General features: G+C 45.5%; 1 protein-coding gene across 2 annotated transcripts in view; it reads left to right on the top strand.

Annotated features, from left to right (window-relative positions):
* The first annotated feature begins 10,103 nt into the window (after positions 1-10,103).
* Fyn (FYN proto-oncogene, Src family tyrosine kinase) overlaps positions 10,104-17,139 on the top strand; it is a 193,331-nt gene continuing 186,295 nt past the window's right edge. For both annotated transcript variants that reach the window (XM_028769094.1, XM_028769090.1), the window contains exon 1: positions 10,104-10,487. The gene's annotated coding sequence lies outside the window, so the exon portion shown is untranslated. The remainder of the gene's footprint in view (positions 10,488-17,139) is intronic.

The following is a 17,139-nucleotide window of genomic DNA, read 5'->3' as shown; positions in this document are numbered from 1 at the left end:
CTTAGAGAACTCTGACTGAAAGAGTGAGCAAACATCTGGCTCCATCCCCCTTCTGCTGGAATGCCTCAGATACCTATTCCCAGGGCTCCCAGCGGGGCGCTGCTATATTTAACCCTAGGAAGGCAGCTTGATGCAGCCTCTGCTCACTTCCTGCCCATCTCCACTTCCCATCCTCACTCTTAGACTTGGGTTCCTGGAACCAACATCCTTAACACTTACCTTTGTCTCAGGTCAGCTTCTAAGGAAACCTAAAGCAAGACACAAGTCCTTTCTGTGTCTAGTGGGTATTATAAGTACTACTTTAAGAAACTACATTTTCTAAATAGATACATATGAAATCTATGGGTTTTTTTTATAACTATAGGCAGATATATGTCCACATAAACCCAAACACAAGTTGTTGACATGCAATAATTATAAGTGTGAAACTGTCTTACATGCATGCTCTTAGAGGCTACAGATTACTATACACATATATGCTCATGTGTGTACACAAGTCAACAAGTCACTGTGTGTAATTATCAAGGTACTCCTGCTGAATCACCACCTTAGTCATCTGTATGACCGTCAGGCTTCCATGGTAAGCAGGGTGCTGGGCAGGGCTGGTTCAAAGGAACAGTGTATGCAGGTGTTCGGTGTTCGTAGAATTTATAGACTGCTAGCCACTCCATCACCATAACATGAAAGGCCTAGTATAAGAGAATGCTGTGATTTAGCTGCTGGACTGAGAGGCCTGGAAGTTGGACTGAACTTGCTTCTAGGTCCTAGATACTTGCCCATAACCTGAAACTGTTTAATGAAGTGTTTGTATCATTTTTAAAAATTGGGCTGTAGAGAAGGCTTGGCAGGTAAGAGTATTGTTGTTCCTACAGAGGATAGAGGTTCAAATCCCAGCACCCACATGGCAGCTCATAACCATCTATAACGCCAGTCCTAGAGAATCTGACACCCTCTTCTGACCTGGGCAGGCAGCAGGCATGGACATGGTGCATAGACATACATGCAGGCAAAACACTCACACATATATAATAAAACATTTAAAAAGTCATTTTAAAGGGTATTTAGACTTCATACAGTTTTTATTCCGCTCATTGCTCTTAGAGCCTCGCTTCGGTATCATTAGAAGCCAGCTCCCAGTCTGAATTCACTTTTACCTTTAATAGTGTTACAATCGGCTCTTTTGGTCTCTGCAGGTAGACAATGACATTAACAGGAAACAGTAAGAATTTTGTCTCCTCATTTTTCATACATGTGGTTCCTTCTTATTGCATTTACAAGGATTTCAGAACAACATTAAGCATTAGTGCTGAAAGGAATACCGTTGTGTGGCTTCCAATTTGAGTATAAATAGAATGCTTCTGCTTCTCTCTATGGAGAGAGGAAGAGACAGTTCAGGGGAGCACATAGATCTTACCCCGAACAATTAAAAACAATGCACAAAGGCTGAGCTGGTCATGGTGGTGCATGCCTTTAATTCCAGTACTCAGGAGGCAGAGGCAGGTGGATCTCTGAGTTCGAGGCCAGCCTGATCTACAGAGTGAGTTCCAGGACAGCCAGGGCTACACAGAGAAGCCCTGTCTTTTTTTCCTCCACTATTTATTTCTTCACTTTAAATTCCAATTGCAGCCACCCCCTCACACAGCCCCTTCTGCCCTCCCCTTCACCTCTGAGAAGGAAGAGGTCCCGCCCCCTGGATGTCAACCCACCCTGGGTACATCAAGTCACTGCAGGACTAGGTGCATCCTCTCCCACTGAGACCAGACAAGGCAGCCCAGTTAGGGGAAGAGGATCTACAGGCAGACAACAGAGTCAGGAACAGCCCCTGCTCCAGTTATCGGGGACCCACAGGAAAACCAAGCTACACATCTGCTACATATGTGTGGGAGTCCTAGGTCCAGCCCTTCTATGCTTTGTGGTTGGTTGTTCAGTCCCTGGGAGCCCCCAAGGGTCCAGGTTAGTTGACTAACAGAGGTTAGTCTTCTTGTGGACTCCCTGTCCCCTCTGGAAGAACCCTATCTTGAGAAAAAAGGAAGAAAGACAGACAGAGAGAGAGAGAGAGAGAGAGAGAGAGAGAGAGAGAGAGAGAGAAAGAGAGAGAGAGAGAGTGTTACTTTTACTTAACTTGAAAGGTACTTGGTTTTCTTGGTTTTAAATGAGTTCAATTGCCAAAGCCCCTGAATGACATCAGTCTATTTGTTACCGTCTCTGACTGCTTCAGTTTTCCTGCCTTCTGGTTCCGGTTCTGTTTTCATGGAATCTAATAAGCAGCATTCTTCCTTAAGTGAGTCTGGGGCTTTAAGATCTTAGGGCAGCTGAGCCTAATTTGCATGATGGGAAACTTAAACCTGGATCATGTAAGAGGGATGGAGGGTTCCAGACTCACACACTCCAGGGAAGCATCCGACAATCACACATAGCTACACACACACACACACACACACACACACACACACACAAACTTGAGTGTATTCTCACATAGATATATCTCATAAGCTCTGACTATGTAACGTCATCTTGGGCTCCCTAAGATACCTCAGTGTCTCCTCAACACACAGCCTCTCATGCTCCCAGCAGACAGATTTGTGTACATGTACAAATCACGCATGGATAGTGAGATTACTCAGAGAATAAAGGTGCTCGCTGCCAAGCCTGACTGACAACCTGAGGTCAATCTGAGGCCCAGATAGTAGAGGGAGAGAACTGACTCTCAAAATCGTCCATGCTTACACTGCAGGCATGTGCTTGACTGTGCCCATGCGCGCACACATGCATGTGTGCACTCACATGCAATGTACACACACACAAATAAATAAATGTAATATTTTTATAAACACAAAATCTGTAAATGATTTCCATGTTAACACATGGCGTTTGAGTAAACTGGGGTCCTTAAAATGAATATGCCTTAAAGTAGACCATGTCTTTTGGACCGGGTGAAAATATTCAATGCTCCCTCATCTCTTGCGACATATAGGCAACTCACACCCTGCTTTTACTCCTCTGGAGAAAACTGGGAACGTAGCACACCAAAAGAATACAACTAACACTTCTGAAGGATAAAAATTAGGTACAGGGTTTTTCAAGTATGATGTCAACTTGGCAGGATTTAGAATCACTTGGGAGATGAGCTTCTCAGTGTGCCTGTGAAAGATTATCTTGACTAGATTAAGTAAGGTAGGAGGATGTATCCTAAGAGTGGGCGGTATCATTCCCTGGGCTGTGATCTTCATAGAAAGGAAAAGAGCACAAGCATTCAGCATTTCTGCTTCTTGACTGCAGGTGGAATGTGACCAGCTGCCTCCTCCAGCTCCTGCAGCCATGCCTTCCCCATCATGATAGATTGTAACCTCCTCCAGCTCCTGCCGCCATGCCTTCCCCGTCATGATAGATTGTAACCTCCTCCAGCTCCTGCCACCATGCCTTCCCAGCCATGATAGATTGTAACCTCAAACTGAGAGACAAAATAAATTCCTTCCCTTAAGTTTCTTTTATTGGGGTATTTTATCACAGCAACAGAAAAAGGAACATAGCCATCACAGAATAGTTTTACCCTCCACATACTATCAACAGATGGTTGCAAACTCAAGATTGGTGCCATCTGACACATACCTTGGCAAAAATATCCCTTGCCTTCTTAGTATCTGGCTAGATAAGGACTGCTAGATCATACAATAAGCAAAACAAAATGTTGGCCAACTAAGCAAAACGATGTTCAAAATGAAATTTAGTGGGTGGTAGTTGGTCATATTTCTACTGTTTAGAACTATCTTAAGAATTTATATTATGCACCTATGTGAATTGTAAAATGCATTTGGTATTGATGTGAAATGTATATCTATCCATTGCCTCCCTGAGCACAGTTTACTTATACCAGCTCCTAATATAGTAAGATATTCACCAAAGGCATTTCCTCTTCTGCTTGGAAACCCACTATGCTACATTTCCGGCTCCCTTGCATAGAGGTGCAGTCATGTGACTGACAGACTCTGGTGTGTGCCATTTTAGGACTGACCCTAAACCCCGCCATGCAACTTCTTCTTCTCCTTATTTCCCAGTCGTTTGAATGGAATGATTTCAATGACACCCAGGTTTAAACTCTGAAGCACATTTGCACAGCTGCCTCGCGACTTGAGAGAGATCTGAATCTCTGTTATGTAAAGGTAGGAAGTGGGAGGAGTCTTTGACTCAGTAACTGGCATTTCCTGACTAACATATTCACATCTACCAAACTCTGGTCGACTTTTCGATTTCTTAGTAACTAATAATTTGCTCATTCCGGGATAAGTATCTAGGCTTGATCATGTGACTACAGGCCGGACTGTTACAGAAAATCATTTCATATAAACATGGCCACCCAGAGCCTGCTCATGGACACTGGAAGCTATTCTCAGAGAAGGGGAGCCGTTGTGAGCCGGGATCCACCTCCAGAGTCTCTCCTACGTGAAGGATATTAGCAGGAAGAGGCGAAGACTGACGGGACCCTTAAGCTTAGGGTAGGAGAAAAGGTAATATTCCATCCATCGTCCCATTTCTCAGGAGCCCTCATGCCAGGAGACAACCAACCCTCCCTTGAGCAACGTAGATGCAATAAAAGCCAGAAGCTCATCCCCACTGTGTCAATGCAGGCACTGTTTAAGGAAGCCAGGATGAGCTCTAGCCGGTGATGGTGATCTTTTTACTGAGGACAAATCGTGAGTAGAAAGGAAGAAGTTCCCGTTTAATATGTAACAACAATCCCAGAACACAGGTTTAGGTGAGCAACTGTTGTATCAGTTTGGTAATTCTGGCTTAACACCTCAGCTTTCTTCTGGGGAGAGTACTACTCTCTGAGTTGCCTGGGGGGATCTACCTCATCGTGTTTCATATGCACTCAAGGAACAAGATATTCAGTTCCCTTCTGTCTGGGCTACAGCTTGTGTCCCATCAGCCAGGTGGGTAGTGTCACCTAAGGACTGGAACTGTCAGTACGTGACAAGGGTGGGAAGAGAGGTTAGGATACATATCTGGGCTCTGTTCTCCTATAGTGGTTGTAGTGTGGTAGTATGGGACCCTGAGAGGTATCCTGACCAGTTCTCAGGTGTGTGTCTGGGTGCTTGTTCTTTTCTGAGCTGAGTTCTCATCTGTCCATTGAATCCAATAAATTCCTCTTTGGCTTCATTAGACATAGTATGTTTTTAATGCTTCAAGAGAAAAACTGTGACTGATACGATGATTTTCTCTGCCTTTTGCTCATCTTTCCATTGGCAGCCCGATGACAGACCATTTGAACCCATGAAAGCAGTAACCATATATGGTATAAGATCTCTGTCTTACGCAGATGTGATTGCTACATTAGGTAAAAGGTGAGACATGATCTTTTTTAAAGAATTATTTAGCCGGGTGGTGGTGGCGCACGCCTTTAATCCCAGCACTTGGGAGGCAGAGGCAGGCGGATTTCTGAGTTCGAGGCCAGCCTGGTCTACAGAGTGAGTTCCAGGACAGCCAGGACTACACAGAGAAACCTTGTCACAAAAAACAAAAAACAAACAAAAAAAAAGAATTATTTATTTGTTTTATGTATACAAGTATACTGTTACTGTCTTCAGACACACCAGAGGAGAGCATCGGATCCCATTACAGATGGTTGCAAGCTACCTTGTAGTTGCTGGGAATTGAACTCACGGCCACTGGAAGAGCAGTCAGTGCTCATAACTGGTGAGCCATCTCTTCAGTCCGAGACATAATCTTTAAGAAAAATAATCCTACAGAAATCTGTGACCTAAAAGGGTCTAGATCATCATGGGCACACTCTAATGCCTCTGCCAGACAAAAAGGTGTTACAGCAGCTGACATTTCCAGCACAGTGTTGTGCTGGTCTCCTGGGGCTGCTTTTGTGTATCTTCCTGGCAGTAGGAAGTTGACTTATTAATCTCTTAAGAGAACCTCACAAATAAGTTTTGTATATATATTTGCATATTTTGTCTATGAAAAAGTACAAACAGTTGATTGGATTTTTTTCTTCTATGATAGTTTATTTTAGTTTTTGAAGTTAGTGTTACACCATTTCTCTTTTTACCTTTGTTCCAGCTCCTCCCAGTCCTTGTAGTCTTCCCTACTCCTTCTCAAATTCATGGCCTCTTTTGTGTGTGTGTGTGTGTGTATGTATGTATACATCTCACATTTTTAATCCATATGTTACCTGTATGTATATGCTCTCAAGGCTGACTACTTGGTATTGAATAACCAACTGGGAGGTCTTTACATGGAGAAGACCATTTCTCTTGCTTGCCACCTTCCCCTGTTCATAATTCTTTGTGTAGAACTGAGGCCCCTTGAGCTTTCATTTTTCCATGTTAATATGTCCATGGGTGTGGTCACTGTTCAAGGCTTCCTTGGGTATCCTGATGATGAGACTTTGTGAGTGTAACCCTTCCAACATTTCTGGGAGACATGATCTCACAGCAAGCGTCCTGATTGATTGTCTAGCTTGTAACCTTTCCATCTCATCTTCTGCAGTGACCCCTGAGCCTTAGGTGCGGGAGCTGGGTTGATGTATTGGCTGTGACTAGGCACTGCATGGTCTCTGCAACGCTCTCCATCTACTGCAAGAGAAGCTTCTTTGATGAGGGAGTGAGAAGAATACTTATCTGTGGGATATTTAGAGTGTAGTTAGGAAGTGGTTGCTATTGGCTTTCATCTAAGATCCCAGACTTCATCAGCCCCAGTTAGCTGACTGGGTTTCTGTCACCAAGCATGGCTTCTCTCTTTCTGAGCAGGTCTTAAGCCCAATTAGAGAGCTGTTATCACCAAGTGTATGTGCTGTCATTGCACCCTGACGGTTATCATGCCATGCCGGTGACTGCTGTGGTTCATAGATGTCATAGCTGGTAGGACAGCTGGATGCTTTCTCCCTTGAAAGTTTGAATGGCATGTTCTGGTACCACGAAGCTAGTCATCACAGAGGAGCCTTTCAGACTAGACTCAGCTCACATCCTTCTGGTCCTATGTCTGAAGTCCATTGGCATTTTAAGAAATAGGGACTTACCTTCTACCTTGGAGGCAACCAAGGGTGGCAGCAATATTCTATAAGGTTTTGGGAGGGGACTTCTCATGCCTGGTGGTTTTTTTTTTTTTGATGGTCTATGTATCTTATGTGCATGGAAGGGACAAAACATTGTCAGACCAATGGGAAAGCTTCATTTAAACTAAATAATGTATATTACACAAGACATGTTTTGTATTTAATTTAATTTTATGTAGGTAGATAGTTATATGACTGTGACTTTTAGACATCTTTATTATTACTTTGCCCACACCTGTTTCTTCTGTATTTATCTCTCTCCCCTGACCCAAATTAATCCCCTTCCTGTACCCCGCCATTCCCCTCTATATCGTTCCCCGCTTCCGCCATTTTCTCTTCTACTTTCCTGGGCTTTGCAGTTACTCCAGATTATGGACTTGGCATCTGAAGACTTGGAGCTGGGGACCACAGATGAGAAAGAGCATGTGATGTTTGTTTTTCTGGGTCTGAGTCACATCACTCAAAATGATCTTTTATAGATCTATCCATTTGCCTGAAAATTTTCACGTTTTCATTTTTCTTTACAGCTGAATATTCCACTGGGTACACACCCCACATTGTCATTATCCACTCTTCAGCTGAAGAACATTTAGGTTGTCACCATGTCCTAGGTATCGTGAATAGAATGGCAATGGATACGGCTGAGCAAGTAGCTGTGCGGTATGACGTCATGTCCTTTGGGCATATGCTGAGGCATGGTCACTTCAGAATGCATTTCCCTTGTATGTATCTGTGTGTCTTTGTGTGGGCTGTGTATGAATATATGTTTATAGGTGTTCATATGTGCTTGGGGTGCACTTGCACATATATGAGATACCTGTGGAAGTCAGCGGTCAATGTTGGACTTTCTAAATTGGTTCTCTAACATATTTTTTAGACAGGGTCTCTCACTGATTCTGCAGCGCCAGACACTTGTCACTCTAACAGCTTTGTTAATTTGTGTTTGGGGGACCAAGACTCAGGGTCTCATGTGTGCAGCAGCAAGCCCTTTATCCACAGAGCTCTCACCCTTCCTTGCACACTATTTTTTGTCAGTTGCAGTAACCATTTTTATTTTCTTGTTGATTGGTAAGAAAACGAAAATCTAGTAAGATGGGAAACAGCTTAGCTAATAACACTAAATATACATTGAAAGCAAAACAGGAAACACAGATTAGACAAAACAAAAAAGAATACCAGAATAGAAACAGGGGACTTAAAGGTGAGAGAAATAGGACAAACAAAAACCCAACCAAGTAACAACCAAATCTAAGAGGAATTCTACAACAATGTCTCCATTCTAACTTGTGTAATAGATACTGCCTGTAAGAAAACAAAATTGCAGGTTTAGTGAGAAGTTTGCCTTGCCTTGGGCAGGCCCAGGACAGTGTTTAAGTCAAGTCCACTGTGAAGACTTTTGGGAACAGATCAAAATGGAAAATAATGCTGACATTTACACAAGGGTTTTCCACTTGTTCAAAACATCAGCAAACCCAATCCCTTTAAAGCTATACTTAGGAAGAATTGTTGTTGTGTTTTTTTTGTTTTGTTTTTCAAAAGTAAGTAAAGAGCTAAAAAACACAGAATGGAGTCTTGCTAGGAGATGGTTAATTTGTCATTTAACCATTTTGCCTTTCATTTGTCCACTGGTTACATGAAGAAGCTATTATGTTGCTGACGCCAAAAATGAGACTCCTCTAAAAGAAATTATTAATAATGCAGTGTTAATACCATCTGCTCCAGGTTTCAGGAAGAGATTGGACATGGAATTCCTCAGTGTCACCTTTTCTTGTCCTCGGTTTCCTCATCCATCACGTGAGGATCATTTACTGAATAGTAGCAAATTTCTCAAAAGAGCACCGTGGAAAAGACAAAGGAAAAAAAAAGTCAGCAAGAGAGACTGGTATTTTTAAACTACAGGGGAAATGTACTGAGCAGGAAAGATAACGCAGACCTTGAGCGCCTAAGGAAGCCAAGGCTGCTTCGCTTAAACTTACTTCTTAGGAGATTAGATTTGCTGAGGAGGGAAGGGCGAGTTTCTTACCAAAATCATTAAAGAAAATGATTCTGAACATGTCTTAAAACAGAGCTTTCAGTAAACAGGAATTACCTATAAAGAAAATCAGGAAGGCGAAGTGTTTCTTTTTATGAAGTTACATCCTGCCATAGAAAAGCTGGATCGGAAATAAAGACCGACTGCAGACCAACCCGGCTATTATTTCATCAAGGAAAATCTGAGCAAAAAGCTCGGTTCAGTCACCAGTAAAAACAAGAAAACCAAGAGAAGTCTGAATGCCCCAAAGAAGCCAGACAAGCAATGGCTACTGGTAAACAGATAGAGAAGAGCCCAAGCAATCTCTACTGTGTGGTTTTGGGGTTCTTTGTTGCAAGTCCCTTGAATTTCATACTTCCCCTTCACTTTTCCTTGGGTATGTGTGTGTTGGGGGGGCATATTTGGGTGCCCAAGAAAATGAGACTAACAAATTATGAATTTCTTATTCTTCTTCGTTGCGCGTTTACTGGTTCTAGCCTTCCCAGTTTCTGCAATGGTACTTCTCTACTTTGTTCCTCACTTCTCTAATTTGCCATCGCCATCCTTAACACCTTTCCATTTTATCCTCCCACTCTCAAAGGCGAGGCTATTTCTTTGGAGAATACGTTCCCACGGCTGTGAGGCTGGAGTGGCAGGTGCCAGTCTCCACTAGCAAAGTAGAAAGCAGCTCATTCCCTGCGCTCTCTCCTGCCCACCCCACCGACTCGCAACTCCACACGATCCTCAGACACACACACACCTCCTCCTTCTCCTCCTCCAACCTCGCATCCTCTCGCACACCCTGTGGCGGTGCGCACGCCAGGCTGCCCGCCACCACAGTAACGCTCAACCCACTCGGCGGCCCCACCCATGGCCGTCCCGCCTCCGACGCGCGCACCAATGGCTGGCGGCGCTCAGCCCTCAGCGGGCCCTTTGATAGGGCAGAAAGACCTGACAGTCTCAGGGCGTGTCCCGCCCCCTCTCGAACCCCTCGGGATCCGGAGCAGCCCGAGCATCAGCGAGAGTAGCTGCGAGAAGCCGCGGCGGCGGCGGCGCGTCGGTGCAGTTGCGCCATCTGTCAGGAGCGCAGCCGGCGGGGAGGGGGCTCCGCGGAGAGGAGGAGGGGTCGCCGTGCGCAGGGCCTCCGAGACCCGCCCGCTGGTCAAGAGCGCAGCGAGGCCGCCTCTAGCCGGAGCGTTCGGAGGACTCCCCCGGCGCACACAAAGCCGCCACCCGCGCCAGGGAGGGACCGGGCTGCCGGGCCGGGGACACCGGCGCCGCCCCCTCGGCGCTTCGCGAGGCCCACGAGCTCCTGGGCCCCGCCGCGGAGCCGCCGGAGCCGCCTGAGCCGCGCCGGAGGAGGGCGGGTAGAGGACCATGTGAATGTGCTCCGGAACCGAGCGCCACGCCACGCAGGTAAGCGACCGCGGATGCGCGGAGCCTCGGGATGCTGCGGAGACGCCCGGCCCAGCGCCCCCGCACGGGCTGCCCCCGCTGCGGTCCCGCCGCGCAGCCTCCAGGGCGCCCCGCGACGCAGGACACTGATGCGGGGTGCCGCCCCGAGGCTGCGCGGGCACCGGGGTGCCTTTCCTCGGCCGCCGGCGGGCGCCGGGTGAAAAATAGGCATCGACTTGGGGGCGAGGTTGGCCCAGCTCCGCCCCCGCCCTCTTTTCGCTGCCCCCCGCGGGGACCCAGGCTGTGTGTGTTGTTTTAATGTCAGGGATGATGTAATCACTTAATAATTGATGCCCCGTGCTGCTTTCCTCCCCACCCAACCCCTGCCCCACTCCCCCACCTCCCGGCCTCCTCCCTCGGCGGCCCTCGCGTTCCCCAGCGCATCCTCCTGCCTATTTCTGGAACCTCCCTTGCACTTCCCCCACCCTCCCCTTCACCCTTCCTGTGCTACCACCCACCCACCCTTCCCCTTTCCCCTGTGTCTGGCCTTGCCTCCTCTTCCTCTGTCCCCCACCCCTTCTGCTCTCTCAAGCTTATTTCTCCTCCCTTCTCGACTCGCTGGATTTCCTCCCTACTTCCCTAGGTCGGTAAATGGTTTTGTTTGGTCTCCTCTAGGCTCTCTTATCTATGAGGCCACAGGGACTGGGCTAGAAAGAGGCCACCAAGCTTGGGCCCAGGAGGCGTTTGCTGGGACTCACTGGGAGGAGGGATAATAAAATCACCCATCTTGCCCCTCCTTCCTCTAATAAATCAGACTCGCTCTGTGTGTGTGTCTGTGTGCGTGTGTGTGTGTGTGTGTGACACAAAGAGCCCTTTCAGTTCATAGAGAAGAGACACATAAAGTACCCAGGGCACCATGCTTCTTGTATCTCATCCCTGGGGCTTCCCTTTCTTTCTGGTGAAGCAGTTGATCTCTTAGTCCTTTCTGCCACACTTTCCAAAAATGAAGGCTCCCCAATCCCGGGTGGCAGGTGCAGGCATTTTGCTGTGTTCACAGACTGGTAGCCTTGAGTGGCAACTGCAGTTTCCTCTATGTAAGGGGGGAATTATTTCAGCTGTTTTGGGAGTTGCTGTACTTTCAAGGAAACCTTCTCCCACCCCTTACCTCCCCCATTTTTCTTCTTGGGGTATAGGTTCTGATACCTGAGACAGGATAAATTGATGAGGGATCAGAAGAATTTTGTGTCTGAGTCAGAATCAAACTGTTTAACAAACTGACTGAATTCTCTAAAGCCCAAGACCACTTTGCTGAATGAAGTCTTTTGAAATGTGCTCTGGTCTGCCCAGCAATGCTGCCTAGCCCTTTTATTTAAGTAACTGGGGCTGTGGATAGAAAGCACTTGGGCTGGCGTTTGGAAGACCCTGGAGGTGCCACTTGTCTGCTTCAAGGATGACTTTGGATGCCCACATCTGCCCTCTCATCACCAAAGCGGCTAGAGTCGTTTTCACCCTTCGTGCCCAGTCTCACAGTCCCTACCCCATGAGTACCTCGCATTCAGACCTCGGAGGAAGTGGTTTCAACTCTCAAGCTTTGGGGCCAGTTAACTATGAACGGGAGATGTAGATGTCTGAATTCAGAACCTGTGACGTTCCTCTTAAGGTAGAAACGTTAATGTAAATCTCAGGCTTACCATGTCAAGACTTAGGTCTGATCCGCTGATTCCTGGATTACAGGGCCTCAACTGTCGAAAGTAAAGAAACTGTCCCAAGTTTACTCTTTAGCTGTTTTATCTGAAAAGAGTTATGATGCGTTAAGCTGACATACTTCATGGAATATATACATATACACATATACATACATCGTATACATACATACACGCACATACATACATACAGCAGAAGGGTTAATACTGAATGTTCTCTGCAAACAAAGGCTGGTTTGTTGGTATACCAGACCCAGTCAGGAAAGCCAGTACACAACAACCTTACACTGTACTGACCAAGTCAGAAGCACTTACTAATGATAAGGTTGAACGAACGTGAGCGAGTGCCCTCTACTTTCTGAGGGTCTGGAGTCCCCCCACCATCATCTGATGCTCTTGAAGCCCAGGGCCAGCACAGATGTCATCTCTGTTCTGAAGCCTTCACCAGCTTCTCTGCTCCAGACAAGCCGCCATGTCTCCAGGTTTGCCCTCCAATGCCATCATCAGATTCTCTTTTTGTTTTCTGTCCACTTCTGCCATAGGGTAGAGAACCTAATCTGGTTTGTCTCATTTTCTGTTAAGTTTTACTTTCGTTGGTATTACTTGTTAGTTTCATTTAATGAGCGACAAATGTGAATTAGATCAATGATACGTACCCAACCTCTTTCAGGGAGACTCGGGTTAGGAGCTATAATAGGCCTGAGAACATATAATGTACAAAACCAAAATATATTTATTTTTGCTCACATGCTAGTGATTCTGGGTCCCATTCTCCCATCATGCCACAGCTTCCCACCGTAACCTGTTTCAGCTGACATCAGTGGGATGAAGAGTTGAGGAGGATGCTTTAAAATGCTTTGGTCTGCACACGTCACTTCCACTCCGCCATTAGAAGAGTCGTGGCTATATGGCAGTGTTTAATGGCAGGAAAATCCAATCTGAGAAGTCTAGGTTAGCCATGTGCCTGAGAAAGGAAAAGAAGTGTGTGTTTGGTAAACACTTTGGCATAACATTTAACAAAAGCCATCATTGTTTGGTTGCTTTGATTTTATAAGTTAAGGTATTTTCAGCTTCAGCATGTGGGGTTTTTTTTGTTTGTTTGTTTGTTTTTGTTTTTGTTTTTGTGGTTTTTGGAGACAGGGTTTCTCTGTGTAGCCCTGGCTGTCCTGGAACTCACTCTGTATACCAGGCTGGCCTCGAACTCAGAAATCTGCCTGCCTCTGCCTCCCAAGTGCTGGGATTAAAGGCAAGCCACCGCCCGGCCAGCATGTTTTTAAAAACCTGGCTTTTTGTCATTTCGGGGACTACTTACCATTGGGCCATTCCTGGCCATGCTGTCGTTTAATCCTGGCTCTGTGTACTTTGAAGTGGTTCTTTGACCCCAAGAAGCACCTATCTTGGCCTAGTTTTCTTTTGGTAGTTCTGGAAACTAGTGAAGCTTCTTACAAACCACGGCACCATTTTACTTAGCTCCCTTAACAATTAAACTGACACTTGGTGTTCCCAGAGGAGGGCTTGCTTCATGGGGACTGGACAGTGCGGACGTAGGAGTGAGAGTCAAATCTATTTGCTTAGGTTACTAAGGGCTGAACTTACTGTCTGACAATGGCTTTCTTTCATGACAGTTCCTGGTTTAGTTGGGAATTAGATTTTCCTCTTTTCCTTCTGCGTGTAGGACAGGTGAGGCTCCATCACCAGCTTTCTTGGCTGCGTCTTTTCATCCAGCATGTTACATGGAAGCTAACTGTGCTTCTGGACAGTAGGGGAACTGCTAGCATTCCAAATGGTTCCTGGTCTCCACAGACCTCCACACTAGTGTAAGTGTCCAGTCCAGGTCATCACAGTTGATAATGTGCTTTTATTTTTTCAGTGACCATTTCTTTACATTTATCTGTCATATAAACATTACACTGTTTCGTGCAGTAAAGCAATGAGAGGGCTGCAGCAGTGAATGCATCCGGAGCCCTTGCTCCTGAGAAGCCCACAGCCCTACTAGAGAAGATGACAATAATACACAATAATCAATAATTAACATTGATTGATCACTCAACCTGTGTCATGTTCTACTTAGGAGGTAATCTGAGCTATAATGATACGAAACAATGTCTCTGATAGTCACCATGTTAAGGAAGGAAAGTTACAAGCTTCAGCATGTCTTGAGTAACTAATCTAAAACCATAATTCTAAGGGAAGAGCCAGGCTCAGTCAGTGTGGCTACAGTATCTTTGCCCTACACCACCAGGTGCAGGAGGAGATGGAGAGGAGTGAGACGTGGTTAGCTCGATTTTGTGGGAAGTCCTCTGTACCAGGAAAAAAAGAACCTACACAGACTGTTTGGGATGCTGTAACTAGTTCACACTAGTTGGGGACAGTGGAGAGGTGGACAGAGGACTAAGACCGAGCTGAAGGAGAAATTGAAAAGATTTTTAAGGTGCTCGTCCTGAGTGCCTTAGAGGAGTTTCAGGTAGAGCTGGGGCATGAGCCTCACTTGTAGTTTATGAAATAACTTGGTCATAGTGTGGGGCTTTGGCCAGGAGTGGACAAGAGCCATTCTGGGAGAGTTATTTTACAGCATCTGAGAATTCAAATGAAGGGCTGGCTGGAAAGGGTTTAACAGAGATGGGTGAGAAAGATTGAGGCAGAGAAGAGAAGTCACTGAAATGACTGGAGACGTGGAGGCCAGTAAAGGGGCAGAAGGACAGCTTCATTGTGGCCACTTGGGATGTTTGTGCAGTTACAGCAGGTGGCTGGATGGCTGGGCCTGGAGCTACGGAAGGGGACTAAGATTCAAACATAAATTTGCTAGTAGCAAATCGCAAAATACTTGAAGCCATGTATGTCCCTTGGGGAGAGCGTGCCAATAGAAAGAGTAGATGTGGCCAAGTGAACCCAGTAACAGAAATAGAGGTGCAGGCTCTCAGTGGAGAAGATCCCAAGTATGGGACAGCCCAGGGGGTTGGAGTAGTTGGGGCCAGAGACCTGACAAAATACAGATGAAAAGTGCCTTTGGATTTTAGCATGGGGAGTTTGGGACCCAGACCAGAGAAGCATCCAGCGACCAGAGAGGTATTTGTCTTGGCATCTGCCTCTCGACAGACAAGTGCAGAAGTCGGATGTGTAATCGCAGAGAATCCACGAAGAGTTTTTCAAGGTTGAAGGTCATGGAACCCAGAATCTTAAGGATCATATAATTTAACAGGCTAATTTCACTGGAGGCAAAATGAAATCCAGAAAGAACTGGTAACATATGCAAAGCGCCAAAATCACCAGGTTTTGACCCTTTCCGTTCAGGAGAGGGGTGGGGTTTAGAGTTTGGAGCTGAGGTAGGGTCCCAGATTGATCAACCTGGATGTGTAACCTTATCTTTCTTTACTTCCATTGCTTTTTTTTTTAAATTGGGGACGGCAGTGAGACAGATGAAATGCTTATGAGTGAGGTATCTGAGGAGCCAGAAGGGTCAGATCTTTTGGAGCTGGAGATACTGCCAGTTGTGAGCTGCCTGTTGGGGGTTCAGGGAACTGAATTAGGTCCTCCCCAAGAGCATAACAAATTCTTAACTACTGAGCCTTCTCCCTGGTTCCATTTCTTTATCTCTAAATGGAGACTGACTGAATTGACAAATGTAAAGCACTTAGAATCACACTGCACAGATCAGTAAACTGTGTGTTTGCTATTGTTCATATATAATGTGCACATGTGTGCCCCCCACATACACATACACACACACACACACACATACACACACACATACACACACATTCACACACATACACACACACATACATACACACATACATACACACCAGCATTTAGAGAGCAGAAATTACATTAATATCTTACTATGTCCACAATCTACATATGAGTGCATGTGTATGTATATGTGTGTGGTTAAAATGTATTGTGTGTATACTAGGGAGTTTTGAGTGTTTATAATGAGATTTAATGGAAGATTGCCTGTCTCAGATCAAGAAATGTTAGGTAACATAGGACATTTGTTTATATGGTGTGGTTGAAACAACATCTTCAGTGAATCTTTTTAAGAAATACAGACTCTTCTTTATCCCTGAGAACAGAAACACTAAGGCATTCCGAAGTCAACAGCCCTGTAAAGGGTTTCTTTGTTTTTGTCAGGCAACCAGAATTGTAACCTATTTATACTTCAGCTCCTTGAGTTTGACTTTAGAATGTATCCCGATTTTGTAAAGGAAAAAGAAACCACAAACAAAGAAAAACCATGCATTTGATTTCTGGGGGGGAAAAAAAAGAGTTGGGTTATCCAGAGAAATATGGCCATCTTTGAGAGTTTGTAGTTGAGAAAATCTAATTTTTAGCTCTTAAAACAACCTAAGTAGCCTCAACAACATTATCTAGATGGGCTTGGGTGACACGTAACATAGACAGCGTAGGATAAGTGACACTCTGGACTTGATTAGGGCGCAGTAATCCTAGAAGGATATAAATTGAACTGGATTTACGGCCTAATAAAAACGTGGGAAGAGCAGATAATGCTAACTGACTCAGGGAACTTTAACAGTGTTTGCTAGACTCGGAGTTGTGGCATTTGGATGAGGGCGCTTCTGTTGCTCTCCGCCTGTTTCCACAGGGCTGTGTTGGGTTTCCCTTGGGACAGGGGGCCACCTTGGTCTTCTTGGGGACATTCAGGAAGCACATATTCATTTAGTATGCCTGTCATCTCAAAGCAGCACCCTGCTGTCTTGGGAAAGTAGAGATTGAGCACCTATTTCCTGTAAGCTTTTGGGAGAAAAAAAATTACAGTATCAGAAGGGCTTAGCTTACTGCTTATTCCTATTCAGAAAGCTTTTCCTGAGGATTACATGTTTTGGGCCTGTACGCCCCTCACCATTTTTATTGGTAATAAAAGATGTACCCAGCTTACCATAGCTACTCATTCTTGGCTGAATATGCTGGACAGATAATACCAGCCTTTTATTGAACCCTGGGGGCCTGTG

The sequence above is a fragment of the Grammomys surdaster genome, unplaced genomic scaffold, assembly GCF_004785775.1.
Source record: "Grammomys surdaster isolate TR1022 unplaced genomic scaffold, NIH_TR_1.0 190, whole genome shotgun sequence".
Lineage (NCBI taxonomy): Eukaryota > Metazoa > Chordata > Mammalia > Rodentia > Muridae > Grammomys > Grammomys surdaster.
The sequence above is the reverse complement of the archived record's forward strand: the minus strand, read 5'-3'. Positions and strand labels throughout refer to the sequence as shown.